The following is a 21,496-nucleotide window of genomic DNA, read 5'->3' as shown; positions in this document are numbered from 1 at the left end:
GACCTTACATTGCTGCAAAAAGCAGAAACAAATCTGTCTTCTAGTACCAGGCAAGATGAACATTTTCTCGGGCTTCCTTTGGTGCTGAATTCTTCTTCCTGATAGAACGAAGCCTTTTCCTGACATTGGATAGACACCACTTCAGAAATACAGGGAGTGCAGAATTATTAGGCAAGTTGTATTTTTGAGGAATAATTTTATTATTGAACAACAACCATGTTCTCAATGAACCCAAAAAACTCATTAATATCAAAGCTGAATGTTTTTGGAAGTAGTTTTTAGTTTGTTTTTAGTTTTAGCTATTTTAGGGGGATATCTGTGTGTGCAGGTGACTATTACTGTGCATAATTATTAGGCAACTTAACAAAAACCAAATATATACCCATTTCAATTATTTATTTTTACCAGTGAAACCAATATAACATCTCCACATTCACAAATATACATTTCTGACATTCAAAAACAAAACAAAAACAAATCAGCGACCAATATAGCCACCTTTCTTTGCAAGGACACTCAAAAGCCTGCCATCCATGGATTCTGTCAGTGTTTTGATCTGTTCACCATCAACATTGCGTGCAGCAGCAACCACAGCCTCCCAGACACTGTTCAGAGAGGTGTACTGTTTTCCCTCCCTGTAAATCTCACATTTGATGATGGACCACAGGTTCTCAATGGGGTTCAGATCAGGTGAACAAGGAGGCCATGTCATTAGTTTTTCTTCTTTTATACCCTTTCTTGCCAGCCACGCTGTGGAGTACTTGGACGCGTGTGATGGAGCATTGTCCTGCATGAAAATCATGTTTTTCTTGAAGGATGCAGACTTCTTCCTGTACCACTGCTTGAAGAAGGTGTCTTCCAGAAACTGGCAGTAGGACTGGGAGTTGAGCTTGACTCCATCCTCAACCCGAAAAGGCCCCACAAGCTCGTCTTTGATGATACCAGCCCAAACCAGTACTCCACCTCCACCTTGCTGGCGTCCGAGTCGGACTGGAGCTCTCTGCCCTTTACCAATCCAGCCACGGGCCCATCCATCTGGCCCATCAAGACTCACTCTCATTTCATCAGTCCATAAAACCTTAGAAAAATCAGTCTTGAGATATTTCTTGGCCCAGTCTTGACGTTTCAGCTTGTGTGTCTTGTTCAGTGGTGGTCGTCTTTCAGCCTTTCTTACCTTGGCCATGTCTCTGAGTATTGCACACCTTGTGCTTTTGGGCACTCCAGTGATGTTGCAGCTCTGAAATATGGCCAAACTGGTGGCAAGTGGCATCTTGGCAGCTGCACGCTTGACTTTTCTCAGTTCATGGGCAGTTATTTTGCGCCTTGGTTTTTCCCACATGCTTCTTGCGACCCTGTTGACTATTTTGAATGAAACGCTTGATTGTTCGATGATCACGCTTCAGAAGCTTTGCAATTTTAAGACTGCTGCATCCCTCTGCAAGATATCTCACTATTTTTGATTTTTCTGAGCCTGTCATGTCCTTCTTTTGACCCATTTTGCCAAAGGAAAGGAAGTTGCCTAATAATTATGCACACCTGATATAGAGTGTTGATGTCATTAGACCACACCCCTTCTCATTACAGAGATGCACATCACCTAATATGCTTAATTGGTAGTAGGCTTTCGAGCCTATACAGCTTGGAGTAAGACAACATGCATGAAGAGGATGATGTGGACAAAATACTCATTTGCCTAATAATTCTGCACTCCCTGTACAGTTGCTGGCCTATGAGTTCTGCAAGGGCTGAACCACATATCCTGAAATGTTTAAACAAAAGAAAAGGGTCAGTAAAGTAAGATTTAAAAGATTATTTGCAGTTTTTTGGTTAATGTCAAGTTGTCTGTAATCCTGGAGCGGTGAGCTCCAACACTATGTCTGACATTTGCTCAGAGAGGACAAAACAACAATGAAGCGGATCTGTCTGTGGTTGTGAATGCTTGCAATTAATCGTTAGGAGATGGACTAAGCAAAGATCAAGTATCATGTTTAACACACTTTTTACTGTCACAAGGTTGTACAAACCTTTTTGTCAACTTTGCAATAGATTTAAACAAATGTTATTATTTATGCATCTATAATGTGCATATGGCTAAAGATGTCACTTGGATGAGTGACATATAATGTGCATACATCTTTTAAAAATATGGAAATTGAGTACATACAAACTGTATATTTATTTTATATTCACAATGACACTCAGTATACTGATTGAAAAACTGCCCAGTATTCAGGTTTTTTAATTGTTGTGTGTATCTATTGAAGTGTAGATACTTACATTCCTGTGCCATGGCAGTTCTTTTAACATGGAAACTGATCCACTATTGATGAGGCCAAAATTGCCTTTATTCCTGAAGTTGGGCTGCAGGCAAAAACAGTTGCATTGATTGGATAATTGGATAAACAAAAACTTTACTTTTCTGTAGATTTCTTGTAAAATAAACAAATACAAAGAACAGAAACTTTGGGGAAAAAAGAAAAATGTTTGACTGATCCTCTTTGTTTTCATCACCCAGCACACACACTTTAGGAGCTGCCACTGGAGTCATTTTACTTGGGCCAGCACAGCGCACAAACAAACCACCACCACCACCAACAACAAACCTTATAACTGATTTCGTTTATGTACAAGACAGACAATTTTCTCCATAGTGCTCCATTAAGTGTAAAATAAGTGTCCGGGCCCTCCATCTGCATGTATGGATATGTGCTGGTGTTCGTCAAGACTGGCAACCAAAGATTCCCCCTCAGGTTTACCCCAAAGATGTTCTAATGTTAAATAATTAAAGTTAAAACATTTTTAATGTTAATTTTAGAATAACTGAATCTACTTGTGATGGCTACAGTTACAGCCACACAGTGGTAATGTCTACCAAACATCAGTGTTACAATAGAGGCTTACACATAACACTACACTTACATTTTTCTTTCTTTAAATATAGGATTTAATTTACAGGGTAATAAAGAATTGGTTTCGGTTTAGAATTAATTATGTGTGCCTATGCCAAGAGGCACACATATTACTATTCGTCGGATTTATTATTCTTATTATTATGTGTGCCTATGGAAAGAGGCACACATATTACTATTCGTCGGATTTATTATGTGTGCCTATGCCAAGAGGCACACATATTACTATTCGTCGGATTTATTATTATTATTATTATTATTATTATTATTCTCCAGTTTCCGCCTGAAATTTTGCAGCGAATCTCGCCTCGCAGTTTTGAGACAAGCTTCATATATGTTACCTCATTTTGTGCGGCCGGATCTGGAATGGTGTGCTATGACTTTTGGTGTTTATGAATTTTATAGTTTTTTAAATATTAATATTTTAGTGAAAATTTTCCCGCGCTCCTCTGCCAAACAGTTTTGACATTAGGGTTACATATGTTAGATCATTTTGTGCGGCTGGAGCTGGACTATTATGTTATGACTTTTGGTGTTTATAACTTTTATAGTTTTTTAAATATTAATATTTTAGTGCAAATTTAGGCCAATTCATCTTTTGGCGCCAAATAAACAGACTTCATTTGTGGTGTGTTGGCTCTCTCTAGTGGTATGCCGGGAGTGGTACAGCCTGTGTACCCTTATTTGGATTACCGTAATGATGACAATTTCAACGGTGCGCACAGCGTCGCTGCTTTCAGGAGCCCTTGGAATTTTTAAGGTTGCGCAAATCATTCAAAAGTTACGGTAATGCTTGGTGGAAAACTCAATATCCCACAATTCATAGCACGCCTCTACAGAGTGAACAATGGCGGCCACCACTTCGTTTTATATGTCTTTTATTCGTGTTTCTAGGTCACAAAATAAGCTTTTAAGATATTTTCAGGCGAGAATGTAGGTGTGTAAACTTCAAATATCTGCTTGTTTTATCAAGACATCCCATATTTAGCGACAGTGCTCTGACTACGTCGGTCCTGCCTGACAGCTAGCCGGCTACCTAGCTGGCTACCTAGCTAGCTGCCGCACTTGGCTGCAAATGGATAGCGAGGGGACTCTCTCTGTCGTTTCACCTCCCTGGTCTCTCGCAAATGCTCGCATAGAATCGGAGTTACAGCTGGATGTGGAAAAAATAACTGAGTTGTTTGGTGGTGGAGCTACAACAGAGGGCAGCTACCCACCGGTGTGTGACAGAAAGGACATGCCGCCAACGAGACATATGAGGCCGGGCAGGCGATTGCTAACGCGGTGGTCAATCATGGATCAGGGAAAGCGAAGGCAGGAGCGTGAGGTGAACTGAATTTCAGGTAAGAAGTTATGAACTGCACTCTATTTGGGTCAGATATAAACCGAGTTTAGGTGTAGTTTATTTAGCAGCAGTTCTCTTATGTGTTGCTGATAGCCGGCTAGCTAGCTAGCGCCGCTAGCATAGTTAGCTCGCGCCGCTAGCAACCCTTCGTGAAAAAGCACCCAGGCTTGGCTTATATTGAGGCGGGTGAAACTCGTGTCAGCACCCGGTCGCTCTCTATTTGGGTCAGATATAAACCGAGTTTAGGTGTAGTTTATTTAGCAGCAGTTCTCTTATGTGTTGCTGATAGCCGGCTAGCTAGCTAGCGCCGCTAGCATAGTTAGCTCGCGCCGCTAGCAACCCTTCGTGAAAAAGCACCCAGGCTTGGCTTATATTGAGGCGGGTGAAACTCGTGTCAGCACCCGGTCGCTCTCTATTTGGGTCAGATATAAACCGAGTTTAGGTGTAATTTATTTTCGTTGACCTTTTACAATCGTAATGCCACGGGAGTTTATATACAGCTGTGTGCGTACTAAGTTACTGACGTTGGACTTTATTTTATTCATTAGGGTTAGTTCATAGAGTTGCCGTGCCGTACAAACGGAATCGTCCCACATTCAGAGAAAACATTATGATTTATTCTGTCGTTACGAAGCCTCCCCTGTCATTCTCTCGCGTGTTGAAACGTCAATCATGAAACTGATCAATGATCGGCTGTTCGCTCTTATTTATCGCGCTAAACAACAGCAGCACGTTTAAGCTTGATCAGCTGTTGTTAGAATTCTTTTGATTTTAATTTCTAGTATCAGCTGATGTTTGCTGGAGCATGAAGATGAAATCAGGAGATGTCCTTACTGAATCATCAGAGCTGAACTGGTGATGGAGAAACAGGTTTACACTTTAGGTGACATGAATGAGTTGAAGGGAAGTTATGAGTTGTTTCTGAGAGACAAAGACCAAGCTCCTTTTTTGTGTAGCTGACAGCTGGTAACTGTGCAGGGGCGGATCTAGCAAAGCTTTTAGGGGGGGGGGAGCTAGGGCATTAACAGAGAAAGGTGGACACAAAGATATACTTTTCTTTCTTACTCTCATATAAAATATTTAGCTTTTATTAAATAGTTATCTGAATCTCACAACCAAAGTTTGTATAATAATACACAGGATTGGCTGTAGACCATTGTTCATAATTCAGAACACTGTGTAAAAATAACAAAAAACAAAAAGTGAATGCATGTGTGAAAAGTGGTCTATAATGTAATGCTTCAAAGTGTGTTCATGCAAACATTGTCGGGTCTGCCGTGGTACAATGGGACTTCTGCTCATGAACCTGTGTGCACAGCGTCTGCAAATCGGCGCTGTACAAAGTAACTTCATCTTTACACAAAACTGTAAGCTGTCATCTGTGAAGCGTGAGCGGTGTTTGTTTTTACCATAGTTCATGGTGGAGAATGGCTGCTCTTCTGAGTTTTGCTCTCTGTAGCCGTATGAATGGCAAACTACAGTGATTAGCAGCGGCATAGGCACACATAAAATTTCTTCTGAAATTTTCGCTTTCTAGTTATTATTATTATTATTCTTCAGTTTCCGCCTGAAATTTTGCAGCGAAACTCGCCCCGCAGTTTTGAGACAAGCTTCATATATGTTACCTCATTTTGTGCGGCTGGATCAGGAATGGTGTGCTATGACTTTTGGTGTTTATAACTATTATAGTTTTTTAAATATTAATATTTTAGTGAAAATTTTCCCGCGCTTCTCTGCCAAACAGTTTTGAAAATAGGGTTACATATGTTAGATCATTTTGTGCGGCTGGAGCTGGACTAGTATGGTATACACTTTTGGTGTTTATGACTTTTATAGTTTTTGAAATATTTAGATTTTAGTGCAAATTTAGGCCAATTTCCATAGAAACAGACTTTATTTGTGGTGGGTTGGCTCTCTCTAGTGGTATACCGGGAGTAGTACGGCTGAAAATCTGTATGCTTGTTACAAAACTCCATATCCCATAATTCATAGCACCCCTCTGCCGAGTTAAACAATGGCGGACACCACTTCGTTTTATATGTCTTTTATTCGTGTTTCTAGGTCACAAAATACACTTTTAAGATATTTTCAGGCGAGAATGTAGGTGTGTAAACTTCAAATATCTGCTCGTTTTATCAAGACATCCCATATTAGCGACAATTCTCTTAAGTGTTGCTGATAGCCGGCTAGCTAGCTAGCGCCGCTAGCTTAGCTAGCTAGCGCCCCTTCGTGAAAAACCACCCAGGCTTGGCTGATAGTGAGGTGGCTAAAATTTGTTTAATCGCCCGATCGCTCGGCAAGGGTCTGTGTCTTAGCTGGACTTATTTTTCGTTTATATGGGCCGATGATGCTGGTCGATGTGGAAAAAATAACTGAGTTGTTTGGTGGTGGAGCTACAACAGAGGGCAGCTATCCACCGGTGTGTGACAGAAAGGACATGCCGCGAACGAGACATACAAGGCGGTGAGGCTACCGCCGATCGACCGGTGTTTGCTAACGCGGAGGTCAATCGTGGATCAGGGAAAGCGAAGGCAGGAGCGTGAGGTGAACTGAATTTCAGGTAAGAAGTTATGACCTGCACTCTATTTGGGTCAGATATAAACCGAGTTTAGGTGTAGTTTATTTAGCAGCAGTTCTCTTATGTGTTGCTGATAGCCGGCTAGCTAGCTAGTGCCGCTAGCATAGTTAGCTAGCACCGCTAGCGACCCTTCGTGAAAAAGCACCCAGGCTTGGCTTATATTGAGGCGGGTGACACTCGTGTCAGCACCCGGTCGCTCGCCGACAGTATGTGTTTTAGCTGGACTTATTTTTCGTTTATATGGACCGATGATTTATTTATTTATTCATTTTAGTAATGGTATAAACAGTGAAAGGTGGTGGATTGGCCAGATGTAAACTTCAAATATCTGCTCGTGTTACCAAGACATCCCATATTAGCTCTGATGTTTTCGGTGCCTGCAAAGAGCTAGACAGGTAGCTAGCTAACCCGAGCTGGCTGTCTTTTTGACTCAGGGTCATAGCTGGACTTATTTTTCGTTTTTATGAGCCGATGAGGGGTTTTTTTTAGTAACGGTACAAACAGTGAAAGGCGGTGGATTGTCCAGATGCTGGTCGATGTGGAAAAAATAACTGAGTTGTTTGGTAGTCGCTGACGCGGAGCTACAAGAAAATAGGGTTACATATGTTAGATCATTTTGTGCGGCTGGAGCTGGACTAGTATGGTATACACTTTTGGTGTTTATGACTTTTATAGTTTTTGAAATATTTAGATTTTAGTGCAAATTTAGGCCAATTTCCATAGAAACAGACTTTATTTGTGGTGGGTTGGCTCTCTCTAGTGGTATACCGGGAGTAGTACGGCTGAAAATCTGTATGCTTGTTACAAAACTCCATATCCCATAATTCATAGCACCCCTCTGCCGAGTTAAACAATGGCGGACACCACTTCGTTTTATATGTCTTTTATTCGTGTTTCTAGGTCACAAAATACACTTTTAAGATATTTTCAGGCGAGAATGTAGGTGTGTAAACTTCAAATATCTGCTCGTTTTATCAAGACATCCCATATTAGCGACAATTCTCTTAAGTGTTGCTGATAGCCGGCTAGCTAGCTAGCGCCGCTAGCTTAGCTAGCTAGCGCCCCTTCGTGAAAAACCACCCAGGCTTGGCTGATAGTGAGGTGGCTAAAATTTGTTTAATCGCCCGATCGCTCGGCAAGGGTCTGTGTCTTAGCTGGACTTATTTTTCGTTTATATGGGCCGATGATGCTGGTCGATGTGGAAAAAATAACTGAGTTGTTTGGTGGTGGAGCTACAACAGAGGGCAGCTATCCACCGGTGTGTGACAGAAAGGACATGCCGCGAACGAGACATACAAGGCGGTGAGGCTACCGCCGATCGACCGGTGTTTGCTAACGCGGAGGTCAATCGTGGATCAGGGAAAGCGAAGGCAGGAGCGTGAGGTGAACTGAATTTCAGGTAAGAAGTTATGACCTGCACTCTATTTGGGTCAGATATAAACCGAGTTTAGGTGTAGTTTATTTAGCAGCAGTTCTCTTATGTGTTGCTGATAGCCGGCTAGCTAGCTAGTGCCGCTAGCATAGTTAGCTAGCACCGCTAGCGACCCTTCGTGAAAAAGCACCCAGGCTTGGCTTATATTGAGGCGGGTGACACTCGTGTCAGCACCCGGTCGCTCGCCGACAGTATGTGTTTTAGCTGGACTTATTTTTCGTTTATATGGACCGATGATTTATTTATTTATTCATTTTAGTAATGGTATAAACAGTGAAAGGTGGTGGATTGGCCAGATGTAAACTTCAAATATCTGCTCGTGTTACCAAGACATCCCATATTAGCTCTGATGTTTTCGGTGCCTGCAAAGAGCTAGACAGGTAGCTAGCTAACCCGAGCTGGCTGTCTTTTTGACTCAGGGTCATAGCTGGACTTATTTTTCGTTTTTATGAGCCGATGAGGGGTTTTTTTTAGTAACGGTACAAACAGTGAAAGGCGGTGGATTGTCCAGATGCTGGTCGATGTGGAAAAAATAACTGAGTTGTTTGGTAGTCGCTGACGCGGAGCTACAACCGAGGGCAGCTATCCACCGGTGTGTGTCAGAAAGAACATGCGGGGAACGAGGCGGCGAGGCGACCGCCGATCGACCGGTGGTAGATCGTGGATCAGGGAAACCGAAGGCAGGAGAAGCAGGCGGCTGCCGGTCGGAGCGTGAGGTGAACTGAATTTCAGGTAAGAAGTTATGACCTGCACTCTATTTGGGTCAGATATAAACCGAGTTTAGGTGTAGTTTATTTTTGTTGTGCTGACTTTTTACAATCAGTTATAATAACTCGTACTGCGTGGTAGCTAGCACGATGGAGTTTATGACAGCCTCCCCTGTCATTCTCTCGCCTGTTCAAACTTCAGTCATGAAACTGATCAGTGATCGGCTTTTCTCTCTTGTTTGTTTATCGCGCTAAACAACAGCAGCACGTTTAAGCTTGATCAGCTGTTGTTAGAATTCATTTGATTTTAATTTCTAGTATCAGCTGATGTTTGCTGGAGCCACAGCTGTAGAAGCGGCTGGTCGAAACCAGGAGATGACCTTACTGAATCATCAGAGCTGAACTGGTGATGGAGAAACAGGTTTACCTTTTTTTTAGGTGACATGAATGAGTTGAAGGGAAGTTATGAACTGTTTCTGAGAGAAATAAACACCAAGCTCCTTTTTTTTATTTAGCTGACAGCTGGTAACTGTGCAGGGGCGGATCTAGCAAAGCTTTTGCCAGGGGCCAGGTAGGGCATTAACAGAGAAAGGTGGACACAAAGATATACTTTTCTTTCTTACTCTCATACAGGGAGTGCAGAATTATTAGGCAAGTTGTATTTTTGAGGAATAATTTTATTATTGAACAACAACCATGTTCTCAATGAACCCAAAAAACACATTAATATCAAAGCTGAATGTTTTCGGAAGTAGTTTTTAGTTTGTGTTTAGTTTTAGCTATTTTAGGGGGATATCTGTGTGTGCAGGTGACTATTACTGTGCATAATTATTAGGCAACTTAACAAAAAACAAATATATACCCATTTCAATTATTTATTTTTACCAGTGAAACCAATATAACATCTCCACATTCACAAATATACATTTCTGACATTCAAAAACAAAACAAAAACAAATCAGCGACCAATATAGCCACCTTTCTTTGCAAGGACACTCAAAAGCCTGCCATCCATGGATTCTGTCAGTGTTTTGATCTGTTCACCATCAACATTGCGTGCAGCAGCAACCACAGCCTCCCAGACACTGTTCAGAGAGGTGTACTGTTTTCCCTCCTTGTAAATCTCACATTTGATGATGGACCACAGGTTCTCAATGGGGTTCAGATCAGGTGAACAAGGAGGCCATGTCATTAGTTTTTCTTCTTTTAAACCCTTTCTTGCCAGCCACGCTGTGGAGTACTTGGACGCGTGTGATGGAGCATTGTCCTGCATGAAAATCATGTTTTTCTTGAAGGATGCAGACTTCTTCCTGTACCACTGCTTGAAGAAGGTGTCTTCCAGAAACTTGCAGTAGGACTGGGAGTTGAGCTTGACGCCATCCTCAACCCGAAAAGGCCCCACAAGCTCACCTTTGATGATACCAGCCCAAACCAGTACTCCACCTCCACCTTGCTGGCGTCTGAGTGGGACTGGAGCTCTCTGCCCTTTACCAATCCAGCCACGGGCCCATCCATCTGGCCCATCAAGACTCACTCTCATTTCATCAGTCCATAAAACCTTAGAAAAATCAGTCTTGAGATATTTCTTGGCCCAGTCTTGACGTTTCAGCTTGTGTGTCTTGTTCAGTGGTGGTCGTCTTTCAGCCTTTCTTACCTTGGCCATGTCTCTGAGTATTGCACACCTTGTGCTTTTGGGCACTCCAGTGATGTTGCAGCTCTGAAATATGGCCAAACTGGTGGCAAGTGGCATCTTGGCAGCTGCACGCTTGATTTTTCTCAGTTCATGGGCAGTTATTTTGCACCTTGGTTTTTCCACACGCTTCTTGCGACCCTGTTGACTATTTTGAATGAAACGCTTGATTGTTCGATGATCACGCTTCAGAAGCTTTGCGATTTTAAGACTGCTGCATGCCTCTGCAAGATATCTCACTATTTTTGACTTTTCTGAGCCTGTCAAGTCCTTCTTTTGACCCATTTTGCCAAAGGAAAGGAAGTTGCCTAATAATTATGCACACCTGATATAGGGTGTTGATGTCATTAGACCATACCCCTTCTCATTACAGAGATGCACATCACCTAATATGCTTAATTGGTAGTAGGCTTTCGAGCCTATACAGCTTGGAGTAAGACAACATGCATGAAGAGGATGATGTGGACAAAATACTCATTTGCCTAATATTTCTGCACTCCCTGTATAAAATATTTAGCTTTTATTAAATAGTTATCTGAATCTTACAACCAAAGTTTGTATAATAATACACAAGATTGGCTGTAGACCATTGTTCATCATTCAGAACACTATGTAAAAATAACAAAAAACAAAAAGTGAATGCGAAAGTGCATACATATTTATTTTATGTGTTTGATGTGTGTCGGGGCGTGGTCTGCAGTGCCGCTGCAGGGGAGGTGGACCCACGGGTGTAAAGTCTGTGCTCTCTTGGCTGTTTTTTGGGTGTGTGTTGGGCTATGAGTTGAAAAGCTACGGCTGCCTGTGTGGGTACACCAACCATGTGTGAAAAGTGGTCCATAACGTAATGCTTCAAAGCATGTTCATGCAAACATTGTCGGGTCTGCCGTGATACAATGGGACTTCTGCTCATGAACCTCTGTGCACAGCGTCTGCAAATCGGGGCTGTACGAAGTCACCTCATCTTTACCCAAAACTGTAAGCTGTCATCTGTGAGGCGCGAGCGGTGTTTGTTTTTATCATAATTCATGGTGGAGAATGGCTGCTCTGCTGAGTTTTGCTCTCTGTAGCCGTATGAATGGCAAACTACACTGATTACCAGCGGCATAGGCACACATAAAATTTCTTCTGAAATTTTCGCTTTCTAGTTATTATTATTATTATTCTCCAGTTTCCGCCTGAAATTTTGCAGCGAATCTCGCCCCGCAGTTTTGAGACAAGCTTCATATATGTTACCTCATTTTGTGCGGCCGGATCTGGAATGGTGTGCTATGACTTTTGGTCTTTGTGAATTTTATAGTTTTTTAAATATTAATATTTTAGTGAAAATTTTCCCGCGCTCCTCTGCCGAACAGCTTTGACATTAGGGTTACATATGTTAGATCATTTTGTGCGGCTGGAGCTGGACTATTATGTCATGACTTTTGGTGTTCATGACTTTTATAGTTTTTTAAATATTAATATTTTAGTGCAAATTTAGGCCAATTCATCTTTTGGCGCCAAATAAACAGACTTCATTTGTGGTGTGTTGGCTCTCTCTAGTGGTATGCCGGGAGTGGTACAGCCTGTCTACCCTTATTTGGATTACCGTAATGATGACAATTTCAACGGTGCGCACAGCGTCGCTGCTTTCAGGAGCATTGGAATTTTTAAGGTTGCGCAAATCATTCAAAAGTTACGGTAATGCTTGGTGGAAAACTCAATATCCCACAATTCATAGCACGCCTCTACAGAGTGAACAATGGCGGCCACCACTTCATTTTATATGTCTTTTATTCTTGTTTCTAGGTCACAAAATAAGCTTTTAAGATATTTTCAGGCGAGAATGTAGGTGTGTAAACTTCAAATATCTGCTTGTTTTATCAAGACATCCCATATTTAGCGACAGTGCTCTGACTACGTCGGTCCTGCCTGACAGCTAGCCGGCTACCTAGCTGGCTACCTAGCTAGCTGCTGCAAATGGATAGCGAGGGGACTCTCTCTGTCGTTTCACCTCCCTGGTCTCTCGCAAATGCTCGCATAGAATCGGAGTTACAGCTGGATGTGGAAAAAATAACTGAGTTGTTTGGTGGTGGAGCTACAACAGAGGGCAGCTACCCACCGGTGTGTGACAGAAAGGACATGCCGCCAACGAGACATATGAGGCCGGGCAGGCGATTGCTAACGCGGTGGTCAATCATGGATCAGGGAAAGCGAAGGCAGGAGCGTGAGGTGAACTGAATTTCAGGTAAGAAGTTATGAACTGCACTCTATTTGGGTCAGATATAAACAGAGTTTAGGTGTAGTTTATTTTCGTTGTGCTGACTTTTTACAATCGTACTGCGTGCTAGCTAGCACGACGGGAGTTTATATACAGCTGTGTGCGCGCTAAGTTACTGACGTTGGACTTTATTTTATTCATAATGGTTAGTTCGTAGAGTTGCCGTACAAACGGAATCGTGCCACATTCAGAGAAAATATTATGATTTATTCTGTCGTTACGAAGCCTCCCCTGTCATTCTCTCGCCTGTTGAAACTTCAATCATGAAACTGATCAATGATCGGCTTTTCTCTCTTGTTTGTTTATCGCGCTAAACAACAGCAGCACGTTTAAGCTTGATCAGCTGTTGTTAGAATTCATTTGCTTTTAATTTCTAGTATCAGCTGATGTTTGCTGCAGCCACAGCTGTAAAAACGGCTGTTCCAAACCAGATATCCTTACTGAATCATCAGAGCTGAACAGGTGATGGAGAAACAGGTTTTCCCTTAGGTGACATGAATGAGTTGAAGGGAAGTTATGAACTGTTTCTGAGAGACAAACACCAAGCTCCTTTTTTTGTGTAGCTGACAGCTGGTAACTGTGCAGGGGCGGATCTAGCAAAGCTTTTGCCAGGGGGCCAGGTAGGGCATTAACAGAGAAAGGTGGACACAAAGATATACTTTTCTTTCTTACTCTCATACAGGGAGTGCAGAATTATTAGGCAAGTTGTATTTTTGAGGAATAATTTTATTATTGAACAACAACCATGTTCTCAATGAACCCAAAAAACTCATTAATATCAAAGCTGAATGTTTTTGGAAGTAGTTTATAGTTTTAGCTATTTTAGGGGGATATGTGTGTGTGCAGGTGACTATTACTGTGCATAATTATTAGGCAACTTAACAAAAAACAAATATATACCCATTTCAATTATTTATTTTTACCAGTGAAACCAATATAACATCTCCACATTCACAAATATACATTTCTGACATTCAAAAACAAAACAAAAACAAATCAGCGACCAATATAGCCACCTTTCTTTGCAAGGACACTCAAAAGCCTGCCATCCATGGATTCTGTCAGTGTTTTGATCTGTTCACCATCAACATTGCGTGCAGCAGCAACCACAGCCTCCCAGACACTGTTCAGAGAGGTGTACTGTTTTCCCTCCTTGTAAATCTCACATTTGATGATGGACCACAGGTTCTCAATGGGGTTCAGATCAGGTGAACAAGGAGGCCATGTCATTAGTTTTTCTTCTTTTATACCCTTTCTTGCCAGCCACGCTGTGGAGTACTTGGACGCGTGTGATGGAGCATTGTCCTGCATGAAAATCATGTTTTTCTTGAAGGATGCAGACTTCTTCCTGTACCACTGCTTGAAGAAGGTGTCTTCCAGAAACTGGCAGTAGGACTGGGAGTTGAGCTTGACTCCATCCTCAACCCGAAAAGGCCCCACAAGCTCATCTTTGATGATACCAGCCCAAACCAGTACTCCACCTCCACCTTGCTGGCGTCTGAGTCGGACTGGAGCTCTCTGCCCTTTACCAATCCAGCCACGGGCCCATCCATCTGGCCCATCAAGACTCACTCTCATTTCATCAGTCCATAAAACCTTAGAAAAATCAGTCTTGAGATATTTCTTGGCCCAGTCTTGACGTTTCAGCTTGTGTGTCTTGTTCAGTGGTGGTCGTCTTTCAGCCTTTCTTACCTTGGCCGTGTCTCTGAGTATTGCACACCTTGTGCTTTTGGGCACTCCAGTGATGTTGCAGCTCTGAAATATGGCCAAACTGGTGGCAAGTGGCATCTTGGCAGCTGCACGCTTGACTTTTCTCAGTTCATGGGCAGTTATTTTGCGCCTTGGTTTTTCCACACGCTTCTTGCGACCCTGTTGACTATTTTGAATGAAACGCTTGATTGTTCGATGATCACGCTTCAGAAGCTTTGCAATTTTAAGACTGCTGCATCCCTCTGCAAGATATCTCACTATTTTTGACTTTTCTGAGCCTGTCAAGTCCTTCTTTTGACCCATTTTGCCAAAGGAAAGGAGGTTGCCTAATAATTATGCACACCTGATATAGGGTGTTGATGTCATTAGACCATACCCCTTCTCATTACAGAGATGCACATCACCTAATATGCTTAATTGGTAGTAGGCTTTCGAGCCTATACAGCTTGGAGTAAGACAACATGCATGAAGAGGATGATGTGGACAAAATACTGATTTACCTAATAATTCTGCACTCCCTGTAAACACCAAGCTCCTTTTTTTGTGTAGCTGACAGCTGGTAACTGTGCAGGGGCGGATCTAGCAAAGCTTTTGCCAGGGGGCCAGGTAGGGCATTAACAGAGAAAGGTGGACATAAAGATATACTTTTCTTTCTTACTCTCATATAAAATATTTAGCTTTTATTAAATAGTTATCTGAATCTCACAACCAAAGTTTGTATAATAATACACAAGATTGGCTGTAGACCATTGTTCATAATTCAGAACACTGTGTAGAAATAACAAAAAACAAAAAGTGAATGCATGTGTGAAAAGTGGTCTATAATGTAATGCTTCAAAGCGTGTTCATGCAAACATTGTCGGGTCTGCCGTGGTACAATGGGACTTCTGCTCATGAACCTGTGTGCACAGCGTCTGCAAATCGGCGCTGTACGAAGTAACTTCATCTTTACACAAAACTGTAAGCTGTCATCTGTGAAGCGTGAGCGGTGTTTGTTTTTACCATAGTTCATGGTGGAGAATGGCTGCTCTTCTGAGTTTTGCTGTCTGTAGCCGTATGAATGGCAACTACAGTGATTAGCAGCGGCATAGGCACACATAAAATTTCTTCTGAAATTTTCGCTTTCTAGTTATTATTATTATTATTCTCCATCTTCCGCCTAAATTTCGGCACGTATCACGCCCCGCAGTTTTGAGAAAAGCTTCATATATGTTACCTCATTTTGTGCGGCTGGATCTGGAATGGTGTGCTATGACTTTTGGTGTTTATGACTATTATAGTTTTTTAAATATTAATATTTTAGTGAAAATTTTCCCGCGCTCCTCTGCCAAACAGTTTTGACAATAGGGGTACATATGTTACATCATTTTGTGTGGCTGGAGCTGGGCTAGTATGGTGTGACTTTTGGTGTTTATAACTTTTATAGTTTTTGAAATATTTAGATTTTAGTGCAAATTTAGGCCAATTTCTAGGCTCCTGAGAAAGATTCTGCTTTTGGCACCATAGAAACAGACTTCATTTGTGGTGTGTTGGCTCTCTCTAGTGGTATACCGGGAGTAGTACGGCCTAAAGAGTGCCATGCTTGGTGAAAACTACATATCCCACAATTCATAGCATGCCTCTACCGAGTCAAACAATGGCGGACACCACTTCGTTTTATATGTCTTTTATTCGTGTTTCTAGGTCACAAAATACACTTTTAAGATATTTTCAGGCGAGAATGTAGGTGTGTAAACTTCAAATATCTGCTCGTTTTATCAAGACATCCCATATTAGCGACAATTCTCTTAAGTGTTGCTGATAGCCGGCTAGCTAGCTAGCTAGCTAGCGCCCCTTCGTGAAAAACCACCCAGGCTTGGCTGATAGTGAGGTGGCTAAAATTTGTTTAATCGCCCGATCGCTCGGCAAGGGTCTGTGTCTTAGCTGGACTTATTTTTCGTTTATATGGGCCGATGATGCTGGTCGATGTGGAAAAAATAACTGAGTTGTTTGGTGGTGGCGCTACAACAGAGGGCAGCTATCCACCGGTGTGTGACAGAAAGGACATGCCGCGAACGAGACATACAAGGCGGTGAGGCTACCGCCGATCAATCGTGGATCAGGGAAAGCGAAGGCAGGAGCGTGAGGTGAACTGAATTTCAGGTAAGAAGTTATGACCTGCACTCTATTTGGGTCAGATATAAACCGAGTTTAGGTGTAGTTTATTTAGCAGCAGTTCTCTTATGTGTTGCTGATAGCCGGCTAGCTAGCTAGCGCCGCTAGCATAGTTAGCTAGCACCGCTAGCGACCCTTCGTGAAAAGCACCCAGGCTTGGCTTATATTGAGGCGGGTGAAACTCGTGTCAGCACCCGGTCGCTCGCCGACAGTATGTGTTTTAGCTGGACTTATTTTTCGTTTATATGGACCGATGATTTATTTATTTATTCATTTTAGTAACGGTATAAACAGTGAAAGGTGGTGGATTGGCCAGATGTAAACTTCAAATATCTGCTCGTGTTACCAAGACATCCCATATTAGCTCTGATGTTTTCGGTGCCTGCAAAGAGCTAGACAGGTAGCTAGCTAACCCGAGCTGGCTGTCTTTTTGACTCAGGGTCATAGCTGGACTTATTTTTCGTTTTTATGAGCCGATGAGGGTTTTTTTTTAGTAACGGTACAAACAGTGAAAGGCGGTGGATTGTCCAGATGCTGGTCGATGTGGAAAAAATAACTGAGTTGTTTGGTAGTCGCTGACGCGGAGCTACAACCGAGGGCAGCTATCCACCGGTGTGTGTCAGAAAGAACATGCGGGGAACGAGGCGGCGAGGCGACCGCCGATCGACCGGTGGTAGATCGTGGATCAGGGAAACCGAAGGCAGGAGAAGCAGGCGGCTGCCGGTCGGAGCGTGAGGTGAACTGAATTTCAGGTAAGAAGTTATGACCTGCACTCTATTTGGGTCAGATATAAACCGAGTTTAGGTGTAGTTTATTTTCGTTGTGCTGACTTTTTACAATCAGTTATAATAACTCGTACTGCGTGGTAGCTAGCACGATGGAGTTTCTATACAGCTGTGTGCGCGCTAAGTTACTGATGTTGAACTTTATGACAGCCTCCCCTGTCATTCTCTCGCCTGTTCAAACTTCAGTCATGAAACTGATCAATGATCGGCTTTTCTCTCTTGTTTGTTTATCGCGCTAAACAACAGCAGCACGTTTAAGCTTGATCAGCTGTTGTTAGAATTCATTTGATTTTAATTTCTAGTATCAGCTGATGTTTGCTGGAGCCACAGCTGTAGAAGCGGCTGGTCGAAACCAGGAGATGACCTTACTGAATCATCAGAGCTGAACTGGTGATGGAGAAACAGGTTTACCTTTTTTTTAGGTGACATGAATGAGTTGAAGGGAAGTTATGAACTGTTTCTGAGAGAAATAAACACCAAGCTCCTTTTTTTATTTAGCTGACAGCTGGTAACTGTGCAGGGGCGGATCTAGCAAAGCTTTTGCCAGGGGGCCAGGTAGGGCATTAACAGAGAAAGGTGGACACAAAGATATACTTTTCTTTCTTACTCTCATACAGGGAGTGCAGAATTATTAGGCAAGTTGTATTTTTGAGGAATAATTTTATTATTGAACAACAACCATGTTCTCAATGAACCCAAAAAACACATTAATATCAAAGCTGAATGTTTTCGGAAGTAGTTTTTAGTTTGTGTTTAGTTTTAGCTATTTTAGGGGGATATCTGTGTGTGCAGGTGACTATTACTGTGCATAATTATTAGGCAACTTAACAAAAAACAAATATATACCCATTTCAATTATTTATTTTTACCAGTGAAACCAATATAACATCTCCACATTCACAAATATACATTTCTGACATTCAAAAACAAAACAAAAACAAATCAGCGACCAATATAGCCACCTTTCTTTGCAAGGACACTCAAAAGCCTGCCATCCATGGATTCTGTCAGTGTTTTGATCTGTTCACCATCAACATTGCGTGCAGCAGCAACCACAGCCTCCCAGACACTGTTCAGAGAGGTGTACTGTTTTCCCTCCTTGTAAATCTCACATTTGATGATGGACCACAGGTTCTCAATGGGGTTCAGATCAGGTGAACAAGGAGGCCATGTCATTAGTTTTTCTTCTTTTAAACCCTTTCTTGCCAGCCACGCTGTGGAGTACTTGGACGCGTGTGATGGAGCATTGTCCTGCATGAAAATCATGTTTTTCTTGAAGGATGCAGACTTCTTCCTGTACCACTGCTTGAAGAAGGTGTCTTCCAGAAACTTGCAGTAGGACTGGGAGTTGAGCTTGACGCCATCCTCAACCCGAAAAGGCCCCACAAGCTCACCTTTGATGATACCAGCCCAAACCAGTACTCCACCTCCACCTTGCTGGCGTCTGAGTGGGACTGGAGCTCTCTGCCCTTTACCAATCCAGCCACGGGCCCATCCATCTGGCCCATCAAGACTCACTCTCATTTCATCAGTCCATAAAACCTTAGAAAAATCAGTCTTGAGATATTTCTTGGCCCAGTCTTGACGTTTCAGCTTGTGTGTCTTGTTCAGTGGTGGTCGTCTTTCAGCCTTTCTTACCTTGGCCATGTCTCTGAGTATTGCACACCTTGTGCTTTTGGGCACTCCAGTGATGTTGCAGCTCTGAAATATGGCCAAACTGGTGGCAAGTGGCATCTTGGCAGCTGCACGCTTGACTTTTCTCAGTTCATGGGCAGTTATTTTGCCCCTTGGTTTTTCCACACGCTTCTTGCGACCCTGTTGACTATTTTGAATGAAACGCTTGATTGTTCGATGATCACGCTTCAGAAGCTTTGCAATTTTAAGACTGCTGCATGCCTCTGCAAGATATCTCACTATTTTTGACTTTTCTGAGCCTGTCAAGTCCTTCTTTTGACCCATTTTGCCAAAGGAAAGGAAGTTGCCTAATAATTATGCACACCTGATATAGGGTGTTGATGTCATTAGACCATACCCCTTCTCATTACAGAGATGCACATCACCTAATATGCTTAATTGGTAGTAGGCTTTCGAGCCTATACAGCTTGGAGTAAGACAACATGCATGAAGGGGATGATGTGGACAAAATACTCATTTGCCTAATAATTCTGCACTCCCTGTATAAAATATTTAGCTTTTATTAAATAGTTATCTGAATCTTACAACCAAAGTTTGTATAATAATACACAAGATTGGCTGTAGACCATTGTTCATCATTCAGAACACTGTGTAAAAATAACAAAAAACAAAAAGTGAATGCAAAAGTGCATAAATATTTATTTTACGTGTTTGATATGTGTGGCGGGGCGTGGTCTGCAGTGCCGCTGCAGGGGAGGTGGACCCACCTGAGGGGCATCTGCAATCACACCTCTCGGGCGTAGTCTGTGCTCTCTCGGCTGTTTTTTGGGTGTGTGTCGGGCTGTGAGTTGAAAAGCTACAGCTGGCTGGGAGGGTACATCAACCATGTGTGAAAAGTGGTCCATAACGTACTGGTTCAAAGTGTGTTCGTGCAAACATTGTCGGGGTCTGCCGTGGTACAGAGGGACTTCTGCTTATGAACCTGTGTGCACAGCGTCTGCAAATCGGGGCTGTACAAAGTGACCTCATCTTTACCCAAAACTGTAAGCTGTCATCTGTGAGGCGCGAGCGGTGTTTGTTTTTACCATAATTCATGGTGGAGAATGGCTGCTCTTCTGAGTTTTGCTGTCTGTAGCCGTATGAATGGAAAACTACACAGATTAGCAGCGGCATAGGCACACATAAAATTTCTTCTGAAATTTTCGCTTTCTAGTTTACTTATACAATCACATAATACTGTATTCTAAAATAAGTGCGCACATTTTAGTTTACACTGTTATGTATGATTTAATCTTTCTTTGTTTTCTGAGTTACCTCAGTGGCAGCTGCTCCTAGTCCCTTGGTTGATGAGCTAAAAGGGGCGGAGCAAGCATATGTGGAGACCTGCAAATTGGGTCATACCACAGTTCTGGACCATGGGGGGAAATGGAATTTGTTATGTTAGTTTTAGTTGGGTTTGTGTGTTCTATGCCTTTCTGTGTTTTGTTTTTGTTGGCTGATCAGACACTGTTTAAGTTTCCCCTTTGTCTAATTTAGGTATGTTAGTTTGTTTCAGTTAGCAGTGTTGTTTGTTGCCAGCTTCTGAGAAGAGTTCTGTTACTTTGACCTCTTTTATGGGCCCAAGATTTTGAATTCTCTGTATAATTTAACCAAGTGTGTTTTAGGGTCAAATAAAAAAAAAAATTTTTGTACTTTAACCTGTGCCTGACGTTCCTTTACTGCTCGGTCCATCACAATACTCAAAAGTTAGCAGGGATAACGTTTCTCATTTTTAATTTTCATTAAAGTGAATGTACATAGATATAAGTTACAAAAAATAAAGATAAGTAAGCATGATTTTCAAAGTGTTAGAATTCACTTTTTACTTCCCATGTTTTATTTCATAGTAGTGGAGAAGTCCAGTGATATCTGATCAGATCACAGTCTAGTTGAAAATGGCAGTTTGTGAAGAATGATGTGGCTTCTTCTGAGGCTTATCTTCAACCCAAACAATTGGGTAAAATTTTGACTCAATATTTTATCAAAGCTGTCCAACCTATGACTCAACAGAATTAGTCAAGCTGTGGAGTGAATTGAAGAACCTGGCACATTACCAACCCAACTCCTGAGTCATGATTTCTCAACCAATATTTGGTCACAATAACCCAACTTACGAACCTGCAGCTTTAACCCAGCCGTCGAGTTATGAAAAAACCCCAGCATTTTTAAGAGTGTAGAATCTCTGTTGCACCGGTGCAGTTAAGAAAACAGTAATAAATAAAATACCAGAAAATTGATTCTTCTTATCTGGATAT

General features: G+C 42.1%; 1 protein-coding gene and 1 long non-coding RNA gene across 4 annotated transcripts in view; one reads left to right on the top strand and one right to left on the bottom strand.

The window, feature by feature from the left end:
- Positions 1-21,496, top strand: part of adam19a (ADAM metallopeptidase domain 19a) — a 102,806-nt gene that overhangs the window by 6,817 nt on the left and 74,493 nt on the right. The gene's annotated exons all lie outside the window — the stretch shown is intronic.
- LOC109196066 (uncharacterized) lies at positions 1,638-21,476 on the bottom strand. The gene is made up of 3 exons (XR_002057531.2): positions 20,517-21,476; positions 2,278-2,361; positions 1,638-1,759 (listed from the first exon to the last, which is right to left on the bottom strand). It is a non-coding gene; the product is annotated as an uncharacterized LOC109196066 (long non-coding RNA).

The sequence above is a fragment of the Oreochromis niloticus genome, linkage group LG3, assembly GCF_001858045.2.
Source record: "Oreochromis niloticus isolate F11D_XX linkage group LG3, O_niloticus_UMD_NMBU, whole genome shotgun sequence".
NCBI classification, from domain to species: domain Eukaryota; kingdom Metazoa; phylum Chordata; class Actinopteri; order Cichliformes; family Cichlidae; genus Oreochromis; species Oreochromis niloticus.
The sequence above is the reverse complement of the archived record's forward strand: the minus strand, read 5'-3'. Positions and strand labels throughout refer to the sequence as shown.